The following is an 11,067-nucleotide window of genomic DNA, read 5'->3' as shown; positions in this document are numbered from 1 at the left end:
ATCCATCAGAGGCTGCTGTGTACGCTTTTTCAGATTTCTAATTTCTCTCGCGTCAGAGTCGATATGTTAGTCTTAAAGAATATGTTTAAGCTAGTGTGCTAAAAAAAACTGTGACATGATTTGCGTTTAGATATAAAACTGATATGAACATGTAAAGCTTGTAGTCCCTTCCGCCTAAATGAATGAACATTTATTTCACATCACCTCATACTTCAGTTTCTCATCTTATCTTGACCAATCAAATGCTCTCTACTTTCTGATAAGCCCCGCCCCCTTTTCATTTGCTTTTTATTTGAAGAGCTCGAGCTCAACTGCTCTCACTGGCAGAGCTGTCATAAAAACAAAACGCTATTGGGATTTTTTCAAAAGGGGAGGAGCTACTCTATGCCCCGCCCCCTCTTCATATTTCTGTTGAGATTACGTCAAACATCAAATAAAAAAATGCACATTCCAAAGCACTTCACGAGACCTTTAATGTCTTAAAGGTGCAGTATGAAATATTTGACAAACGCTACAGTGACTACAATGTCAGAGTTCTTTGCAGCCAATCAGAAGTAAGGGGTGTGTCTAATAATAATAGCGGCCATACCAAAAATGGCTGTGGTTATGTTGAGTTGTGGGTGTGTTTGCTAAACTAACACTGCAAGTATAAACAAGCCGATAATAAATATTGAAATTCTGGGATTATACTAAACTATTTTCAATAACGATTTTTGTTATTACATGTAACTCATTTATTTATTTAGTATTATGTGTTTGTTTATTATAAAATGTCATGTCTTCCAGTAAATTGATTCAATGTCCTTAATGAAAAATATACTTGTATTTTATTATGTTTGTATATGACCTTGCAGTTTTTTTTATTATTAAAATGCCATAATGCAAATTCTATTAGGCAATAGTACATTTTTATTTAACTGTTTTCAATTAATATTTTTGGCATTATATCTGAATATTAGTAATCAATCAGATTTCTGTTACTTTTAATAAATAACTTCTATTAATATTATTAGTGTTATTATTGATAACAATACTAAAATAAACCAATACAAATGAATAAAACGACTACTTCCACTACTACTACTTCTAACAATAATATTAATAATAAGATGAATTTATTTTAATTGGCATCTTATTATATGTCCTTCCTTATTATTGATTGGTTGATTGAATTGACCCTGTAATTTTTAAGCAAATTGCCATTGTACAGATACAAACAACTCTGCTTCATTCTAAAAACGTACCCCTGTATACATTCCTGGAGAGCGCCAAATACGTCCCAGGAGGTACTTTTTTGCCGTTTTTGTTTTCACGAATCCACGATGCTGTTCTCGCGTAAATCCCCCAATGTCGACTGACTGACTGATCGACTGGCCCACTCTCCTCCTTCCCTAAACCCAACCTATAGTGTTTTCAAGAGCAATCCAGAAAAAGAAAAGCCCTCACGGCTGCCTGATTTTTACCACATTTTCAGATTTTACCACATTCTAGTATTTACTTGTTTTGTTTTTATTTTTTAGGCTTTGTTTTTGTTTTACCTGCTTTCCGGAACCGTTCTTCGCCAAACTTTAATCTTGTTGTCACGATTAACTCCGCTCCACATCACAAGTCTGTCGACGTATGCGGTGAGCCACTGGACAAACGTTAACAGCAGGAAAGCTGTCCATATAGAGGTAAGCGGTCAGCTGGTAAGCACAAAAATGAACAATGTCACACCACACTGTAACAATTTGTGATCTCCAGAAATATATATAGGGCTATGTTTTCAGAATGAGCCTGTGTTGGATACAAAATATTGGATTTTTTAAAACATTAAAAATTTGGCTCAAGCAACGTGAATCAAAATGCACTTTAAAATAATTGCACCGAATAATTACACTGTAAGATACACTTCATAGATATTAATGATGATGAAAATAAAATAATTATATTAAAAATAAACATTTTTGGTTATGTTTTCCAATAAATATATAAAAGAGTCTTTAAAAAAAAATCTACAAATTGACATATATAATGTGTGTATATATGTATGTATATATATATATATATATATATATATATATATATATATATATATATATATATATATATATATATATATATACACATACACATATACAAATATCTATATACACACACACACACACACACACACACATATATATATATATATATATATATATATATTTATATATATGTGTGTGTGTGTGTGTGATATATATATATATATATATATATATATATATATATATATATATATATATATATATATATATATATATATATATATATATAATTACTATTCGGTCCACATAAACCCTGTCCCTTTCTTACAATTTACAGTCAGCTTGAAATGATCAAAGTTCCTGCCCTATATATTTCTTTCTCCTTTTAATAACCCATTTCATGCCAATGTAGGTCATGGTACAGAACAAAAGGTTTGACGCTAATTCTTAATTGGCATGCTTTCAACCAAAACTGCGAATTTATTAAATGAAAGATACTAGTAATTATATATTACTCAAAAAATCCATCTAAATCAAAGTAAAAAATATATAAATCTGCATATCTTATGTGGAAATTGTGTGTGTGTGTGTGTGTGTGTGTGTGTGTTGGACTTCTGAACACGTAGAAGGGAAACAGCAATGCTCCGAGTTCTGCACTGTGTGTTTCAATGGCCAGGGGTGAAGATCTGGCCCACGACAACAAGTGCAGGAGAAAATGCTAATGCAATCAAATATATTAAATACATGTGCATGCATTTACAGCAAGAAGAGAGAATGGCTTTGTTCTGATCCTCGGCTCACAGCCTCTTTTTTTTTCTTCTTCTTCTTTTCCAGATTCCCCTAAATGTTTGATGAGTAGTGTTTTTTTCTGTACAAGCCAAAATTCTCAAACGTATCAGCCTGGGGCCAGTTTAAACATCACTACCATGGCATCCACTCAAAATATGTAAGAATATTTCTGGAAAAAAAAGACATTTCTGTCATTTACACATTGCAAGGGCAACTTTCTGATGCTTTTTAAAATGCAACTATAAAACTTTGGAACTGGTGCTTTAATTATGTGGCTAAAATAGTCTGAAATGTTGTTATCTTTTTGTAGCATAAATTTAATTGCACAAAAATTAGCAAACTTACCACAATTAAGAGATACGAGGTAATTACAATACAAGTCAAAATGGCCAATCAGATTCTTAATGACTTTTTAAATGTAAAAAACAAGATGTCCAAAATGAACAAAAGGTGGTTTCCTACATTTCCTTCAATTCCGTCATGTTGTCCCAACACAAATGGATTTATCAAGTTTAATTAAGTTAACTTAATCATTTTTATGAATTGAAGTGGATTGAATATAAAATAATTTCAAGAGTTCACACTTAGATATTGTTTGACAACTGTTAGCAGGTTTGGCATGCTGTCCCGGGAGAGAACCCTGAGCTCGGAGATAGGTGAGCCCAGGGCTCCCGCCTGGTCCATATGAGGGGAGTACGAGATCAGCTGGTTCTCGAGAGCTCCCCGTGGTAAAGGAAGAAAGGAGGAGAAGGGGCGGATGCGGGTTTCTTCAGAAAACGAAGATAAGAGAGTAGTTCTAGCTAGGCTACTTATAGTGAGTTGGGGTTAACCTGATTGGCTAACTAGTGAATGTAGATGAGTGGCCATCTGCAGTCAGTCATATCACATGCTCCTCTCGAAATTAGTTTGTGAAACTTCACTAAGTTGTCCAAAACAACTCAAGAATTGTGTTGTTTCAACTTATTTTAATTTAAGTAGTTTGAACAACAAGAAGCAAAAGTGATTTGAGTGTACACCGTAAAAAGTCATTAGTTAGCGAGTAAATCAATTGCCTTAGTTGACTTCACAAAAATAATGTAAGTAAACCCATTGTAACTTTGAACTGTTAAGTTGACTTCATTTTTATAATTATGCTAATTGTACTCACTTTTTTTTTAAAGTCAACTAATCCCTTTTTACAGTGTCGGACTATTATTACATATTTGATGCTTCATTAAGTCTATAAAATCTACAATTATAGCCTGTATTGAATGTAGAAGACACAATGGAGTCTGGAAGAGCAGATATGTTTTAGTTACTGTCATTTTGCTAGATACAGAAAAGCTGGGAAAAAAAAACTAATATAATAAAGGTGTAGTGGAAAAAAGTGATTATTTTATTTTAAAAAGTGAGTACTATTTGCATAATTATATTAAGTCAACTTAACTGTTCCAAGTTACAATGGGTTTACTTATATTAATTTTGTAAAGTCAACTTGTTGCTTTTTAAGCAATTGGTTTACTCGCTTTAAGTAACTAATCACAGTGTTTTTACTGTGTAAAAAATGTTGGCCCAACTAAAATCAGTAAAGTTAACTTAATTGTTTATACAAATGTATGTAGATTGAACATTAAATTGTCCCAAAAAAACCCCTGAAGAATTGTGTTGTTTCAACTCTCAAATTTTGAACTTTTAAATTAAGTATACTTTAAAGAAACAGCAAAAGTCATTTTTTGAGTGTAATAAGACACGTACTGTACTTTGAAAGCGACTTGAATCCATCTGTAAATGTTAAAATACTCACTTTTTCCAATATAAAAGCAAGAATTACTCCTCAGAAATCAAAACAATTAATTGTCATTGCAACTGTATATACACAGTTGAAGTCAGAATTATTGTCCCCCACCCCTGAATTATTAGCCCCCCTGTTTATTTATTTCCGCAATTTCTGTTTAACGGAGAGAAGATTTTTTCAACACATTTCTAAACATGATAGTTTTAATAACTCATCTCTAATAACTGATTTATTTTCTCTTTGTCATGATGACAGTAAATAATATTAGACTAGATATTCTTCAAGACACTTCTATACAGCTTAAAGTGACATTTAAAGGCTTAACTAGATTAATTAGGTTAACTAGGCAGGTTAGGGTAATTAGGCAGATTATTGTATTATGATGGTTTGTTCTGTAGACTGTTGAAAAAATACATAGCTTAAAGTGGCTGATAATACTTACCTTAAAATGGTTCATAAAAAAATCAAAACTACTTTTAATTCCAGCCGAAATAAAAGAAATAAGACTTTCTCCAGAAGAAAAAATATTATCAGACATACTGTGAAAATTTAATTGCTCTGTTCAACATAATTTGGGAAATATTTAAAAAAGAAAAAAAAATCTAATTTGTTTAATAATTCTGACTTCTCTCTCTCTCTCTCTCTCTCTCTCTCTCTCTCTCTCTCTCTCTGTCTCTCTCTCTCTCTCTCTCTCTCTCTCTCTCTCTCTCTCTCTCTCTCTCTCTATATATATATATATATTGATTTTTTTTTCTGCCTGTTGACCTAATTTAAAATGAGCTAAAACAACACAATTCTTGATTTTTTTTGGGACAACTTAATTGTTTTATGTTCAATCTATTAAAGTTGTTACGTTAACTTAATTTGTGTTGGGACAACTTGAATAAACTGAATAAAAAACTTTTTTTTTTTACAGTGTATAATGAGAGGGACATTTACAATAGAAGTGAATGAAGCCAAATTATAAATGTGGGGGTTTATTCTGGCAGTTGGGGTCCATAGAGGTTTCACACAATAAACTCAGATTTTTTTTTTTTACAAATTTAAGTGGATTGAACATAAAATAATTAAGTTGTCCCCCAGTGAGAGTGGTTGCCCTCAAGCGGATCAAATGAAAAGCAAACGAGAAGGGGCATGTCAGATACTAGAGAGCATTTGGTCAGTCAAGATTTGATGAGAAACTAAAGTATGAGGTGACGTAAATAAAACCGTTGATTCATTTAGGAACATTAAAATTAAACTCGAGAATCGTGTTGTTTCAGCTCATTTTAAATAAGTAGTTTGAACAAACAGCAAACATCATTATTACATATTAATATTTATGTATTTTTAATCATAGTTTTTTGAACACCAAATTCAAAGAGTGCAAGTGAATGCTGAGTAAATGATTACTGAATTTTCAATTTTGGTTGAACTGTCCCTTTAAAGCAGCCACTAATATTTTCATTAACTGCACCAAATCATTCACTCAGATCTGAATCTTTTTATGTTCAATCCACTTAAATTTGTAAAAAAACAAACAAAAAACAACTAAGTTAACATAATCGATTTGTGTTAGGACAACATGAAGGGATTGTGTGAAACCCGGCATTTTTTACACTGTTGTTGTCTACATCTGCTGGTTTCCTCTGACCGCTGAAATCCTCATAGCTGACATCTGTGACTGTGCGCTGACCTGAGAGCGCAGGCATGTAAGTGAAGTGAAATGTGTTTGAGTACGTGTGAACATGTGGCAGAGACGCAAACGTGGCCCACACACACACACCGCTAGTCTACAGACATCAGAAAACGCACTGCTATTCTCGGACATACTCGATACGGTCGGCAGGTTCAAGTCTCCAGGCAGAACGATCTGCAGATTCACAGAAGCCACCCAATAAAAATACACACATTTGTCTTATTTGGGTCCCATTTCTGACATTAATATTTGAGAATTACATTAACGCATTTAAATGATAGCTATAAGATCAAAGCATTAGTCTGGGTTTAACAGAATGTGAAGAAAGGGAATGGTTGAACACGTCATGCTTTCTGCTTTCCATCAGTTGTGACCAACTTCAAACGCAACCCCTACATATCAACGAAAACATATAGAGCAAAAAATAATTCTAGTTTACCGTTGAATACATCCCAGGCTGATTACCGATGTGTACCCAGGTCTACATTTCTGGGGAGTGCGAAATACGTAACTGGAGGTATGTCTGCTCGTACTTCTTGTTTTTGCAAATCCACCAGATTCTGAGGTGTACGCTTTTTGATGATCTCGATGGTCCTCTTCTCGCGTAAATTCACCAGAGGGCGCAATATACACTTCAGCCGACCAGGGGTGCGTTTCCCAAACAACGACATACCTCATGGCTGAACTATCATAGTACGATGCATCGTTTGGTAAATGAACAATGTAGTGACGAGTGTTTCCCAGCATTTCAAAGTCACGTCGATCAGCTGGTTCGTCTATAATCTGACATACGAGTGATCTGCTGATGAATCATGGCTTTAAAACGCTCCAGTGTCTCTGTATCTGTTTACACTCAGTAAACACAGAGTTTGGTGAACTGATGACCTTTCATAATAGTTTTAATAACTCATCTCTAATAACTGATTCATTTTCTCTTTGCCATGATGACTGTAAATAATATTTGACTAGATATTTTTCAAGACACTTCTATACTGTATATGGCTGGCAGCTAGCTTTCTGCAACTCTGACAGTACCTGGATGGGAGACCACATGGGAAAGCTGGGTTGCTGGCGGAATTGGTGTTAGTGAGGCCTGCAGGGTTGATTTTAGAAAAGTACCAACTTCACATATTTTCAAACTTGAAGTGTTTTGTTTACATTATATTTGCGCATCTTTTGTGGTAGCGAACACTTTCAGTTATTCTATCAAACTACAAAAATGTCAATAAAAGTCACTTTGGTTAACTGTAAAGTTGAATTTTAAACATCAAAAATCGACTGAACAGAAATCAACATCCCATAATGCAATTCACGACCGTAAAAAACTGAAAAAAATACAAATAAAAAAAGTGAATCACAAAATACTGCACCGGTTAATTAATCGATTTTTGAAGGCCTAAAGGTCATAATAAACTTCTTGCACACACAACCTGTTCAGTAGTTTTGTAGCTGAGGAAACTCCGGAGATGTGCTGAGATGTGCCAGGCTGTACAGTACCATCTGTCTCCACAAATTAACTGCAGCTCTTCACTGTCAAACAAGCAGAGAAACCCTGACGGACAGTGAACCCACACCGAAATCCACCACTTTTAACTCTTTTTTTTTTTCTCTCTTCCAGAATCTGACAGGAAGAACTGGAAGATCTCAGTCACAAGTCAATGCTCAGCGCAGAACAACAGGTGCAGGAGCTCAGCTTACAGACCTGCAGCTTCTGCTGTCTGAGACTCAAATACTCAAATACTTGATGTTTTTTTTTGTATTAAGCATTAAGTCGATTTTCACCTGGAGTTGGTTATTTCTGCTGTATTTTTAAATAAAAAGAATAGTTTTAATTACCCTGCTGAAAAATCCAGCTTTGGCTGGTTTTAGCTGGTTGACCAGCCTGGTTTTAGAGGGGTTTTGGCCATTTCCAGGCTGGTTTCCAGCCATTTCCAGCCTGGTCTTAGCTGGTCAGGCTGGAAAATGACCAGCTAAATCCAGCTAAAACCAGCTTGACCAGCCTGGGTAAGCTGGACATAGCTGGTTTTGGCTGAGCTTCCAGCCTGGCAAGGTGGTCAAGCTGGTTTTAGCTGGTCATTTTCCAGCCTGAAAGTGGCCAAAACCCCTCTAAAACCAAGCCTAGGCTAGTTTAAGCTGTTTTTTTCAGTAGGGTAGTGATGGACATAACTTAAATCACATTTTTTTAAATTTAATACACTTGTTATATTTCATCTGCAACAACAATGTGAACTTATATCAAGATATGTTTGGACATTAACCTCTAAACGCATAATTATCTAAAGACCCGAGGAGATTTCTCTACACGAATGACTCGCAGATTAATCTGCTGCTGCTTCTCCAATATGGAAGGTAATTAAATATGAAAGAAATATGGATGATGTGTCGAGATGACTGACAGGGGACGTAACTAAGGAACATGAAGATCTGTTAATGAGGAAGTAGTATGTCCTAAAGCTTGCATACTCTTCTGTTACACACTCAAAAGTATATACTTTCCCTTCACATCACACATACTTTTAGGGCGTTGTATAAGTATGCAAATTGGGACCGGTTTTCGGGGTCGATTCGATTGCATTTTTAAGACCTTCGAAATGCAAATTTAAGACATTTAAGACTAATTATTATTCAATTAAATTCAATTCATCTTTATTTCTTAAGCGCATTTACAATGTAGATTGTGTCAAAGCAGCTTCACATAGAAGTTCGAGTAGACCGAAGCGGTGTCAGTCAAGTTTTCAGAGTTGAAGTTCAGTTTAGCTCAGTTCAGTGTGGTTTAATGTTCACTGCTGAAAGTCCAAACACTGAAGAGCAAATCCATCGATGTGCAGAAATTCCCAAATAAGCAAGCCAGTGGTGACAGTGGCGAGGAACAAACTTCACCAATTGATGAAAGTGAAGGAAAAAAAACCTTTAGACAAACCAGGCTTAGTTGAGCACGGCAATTTCTCCTCTGGCCAAACTTCCTGTGCAGAGCTGCAGTATAGGCGCCGGAGGCTGGAGAACGCTGGACGTCCATCGTGAAGAAGCTGCAGGTGTGAGTAGGTCACCGGCGGGTGTTCAGGCTGGCCAACAGGATCAATGCAGAAACTCGTCTCATGCTTTCCACTCCTCCACGACCACCACAGCATCTGCTCAGGATACGGCCTGGTCCAAGATTATGGAGACCTCAGGATAATGAAAAACAGACTAACATAAACGTAGATGCCGTTCAAATTATAATGTCTTTTGAGAAGTGTTCCTGGCTCCGGCTGCTCTAATTAATGCAGCCTAACAATCCTTTAGCTAATGCAAAGAGATGTGCCTTTAATCTAGTTTTAAACTGACAGAGTGTGTCTGCCTCCCAAACTTTTCTTTATTATCTATATACCGTATCTATATACTATTGAGATTTTTTAAAAAGCCCCTATTATGGGCTTGTTTACAACTATTGATTCTGTGTTTAAAACTATTGATGTCAAATAAATGACTCGTCTTGTGTTGGGATGTTTTTCCTGCACGCATCAAATATGAACTGCCGGACCTGGTAAAATGTGAATGGTGCCTTTCCCTTCAAACACTAGCGGAGCATGGGATTGATCATGACACGAACATTATGATCACTGAGAGATGGAGATTCGGCTTTGGGAAATAAAGGGTTTAAAGCCTCACGCAAAGGATGGGAGCTGAGGTGGCTCGGGTATCTGTTCCAGGTGCCTCCTGGACACCTACCTAGGAAGGTGTTCCAGGCATGTCCCACCGGGAGGAGGAGGCCTCGGGGAAGACCCAGGACACTGGAGGGGGTATGTCTCTCGGCTGGCCTGGGAATGTCTTTGGGATCCTCCTGGAGAAGCTAGGACCGAAGCTAGTCTGAAGTTCTCTCCTGAGACTGCTGCCCCCGTGACCTGGCCCAGGAAAAGCAGATGAAAATGGATGGATGGATAGAAAAGGATGGGTTTGGGAACAAATGCACGCTGAACAGTTCATATGGGAGTCAGGATAATTATGTAAAAATAAATGTATATTATGAAACAATGAAAGGGTTGACCTTGCATGCATATCAGTCTGTTGTTGGAGACCCCCAAAACCAAAATATGACCTTTTATAATGCAAAATAGGGGCTCTTTAAGGATCCGCGGACACCTTAAAAAGCTATTTCTAAAATCAACATAGGCTCATTCTGAAAACGTAGCCCTATATACATTTCTGGAGATCGTAAATTATGTAGCCAGAAGTACATATGGCTGCATTTTGTCTTTAAAACGAACGCTACAGTGCGGTATGACGCCGTTCCTTTTCGCGTTCACCAGCTGACTGCTTACCTCCGTATGGACAGCTTCCTGCTGTTACCAGTTTGTCCAGTGGCTCGCCATGTACATCAGCAGACTTGAGACGCAGAGAGGAGATGACCACGACGACGGGGATCAAGTTTGATGAAGAACGATTTCAGAAAGCAGGTAAGACAAAAACAAAAAAGTCAAAACATAAAATAAACATGTAAATCACAGGGTGAGAATGTGGTAAAATCTGAAAACATGGTAAAATCAGGCGAGGGCAATGAGACTCATTTTTCACATTTTTTTAAACTCATTTTAAAGTCAGTAATAAACTTAAGCAATATTTGTTTTGATAGTCCACAGAACAACCATTGATATACAATCACTTGCCTAATTACCCTAACTTGCCTAATTAACCCTTTAAATGTCACTTAGAGCTGAATACTAGTATCTTGAGAAATATCTAGTAAAATATTATGTCCTGTCATCATGTCAAAGATAAAAGTAATCAGTTATTAGAAATTAATTATTAAAAATAAACTATTTTGCTAAAATTTTGGCAGAATA

At 35.9% G+C, this 11,067-nt stretch overlaps 1 long non-coding RNA gene across 1 annotated transcript; it reads left to right on the top strand.

Annotated features, from left to right (window-relative positions):
- The first annotated feature begins 1,468 nt into the window (after positions 1 to 1,468).
- LOC130215724 (uncharacterized) lies at positions 1,469 to 8,044 on the top strand. The gene is made up of 3 exons (XR_008835735.1): positions 1,469 to 1,673; positions 2,841 to 2,952; positions 7,866 to 8,044. It is a non-coding gene; the product is annotated as an uncharacterized LOC130215724 (long non-coding RNA).
- Positions 8,045 to 11,067: the final 3,023 nt, after the last annotated feature.

The sequence above is a fragment of the Danio aesculapii genome, chromosome 22 (assembly GCF_903798145.1).
Source record: "Danio aesculapii chromosome 22, fDanAes4.1, whole genome shotgun sequence".
Classification (NCBI taxonomy): Eukaryota; Metazoa; Chordata; class Actinopteri; order Cypriniformes; family Danionidae; genus Danio; species Danio aesculapii.
The sequence above is the reverse complement of the archived record's forward strand: the minus strand, read 5'-3'. Positions and strand labels throughout refer to the sequence as shown.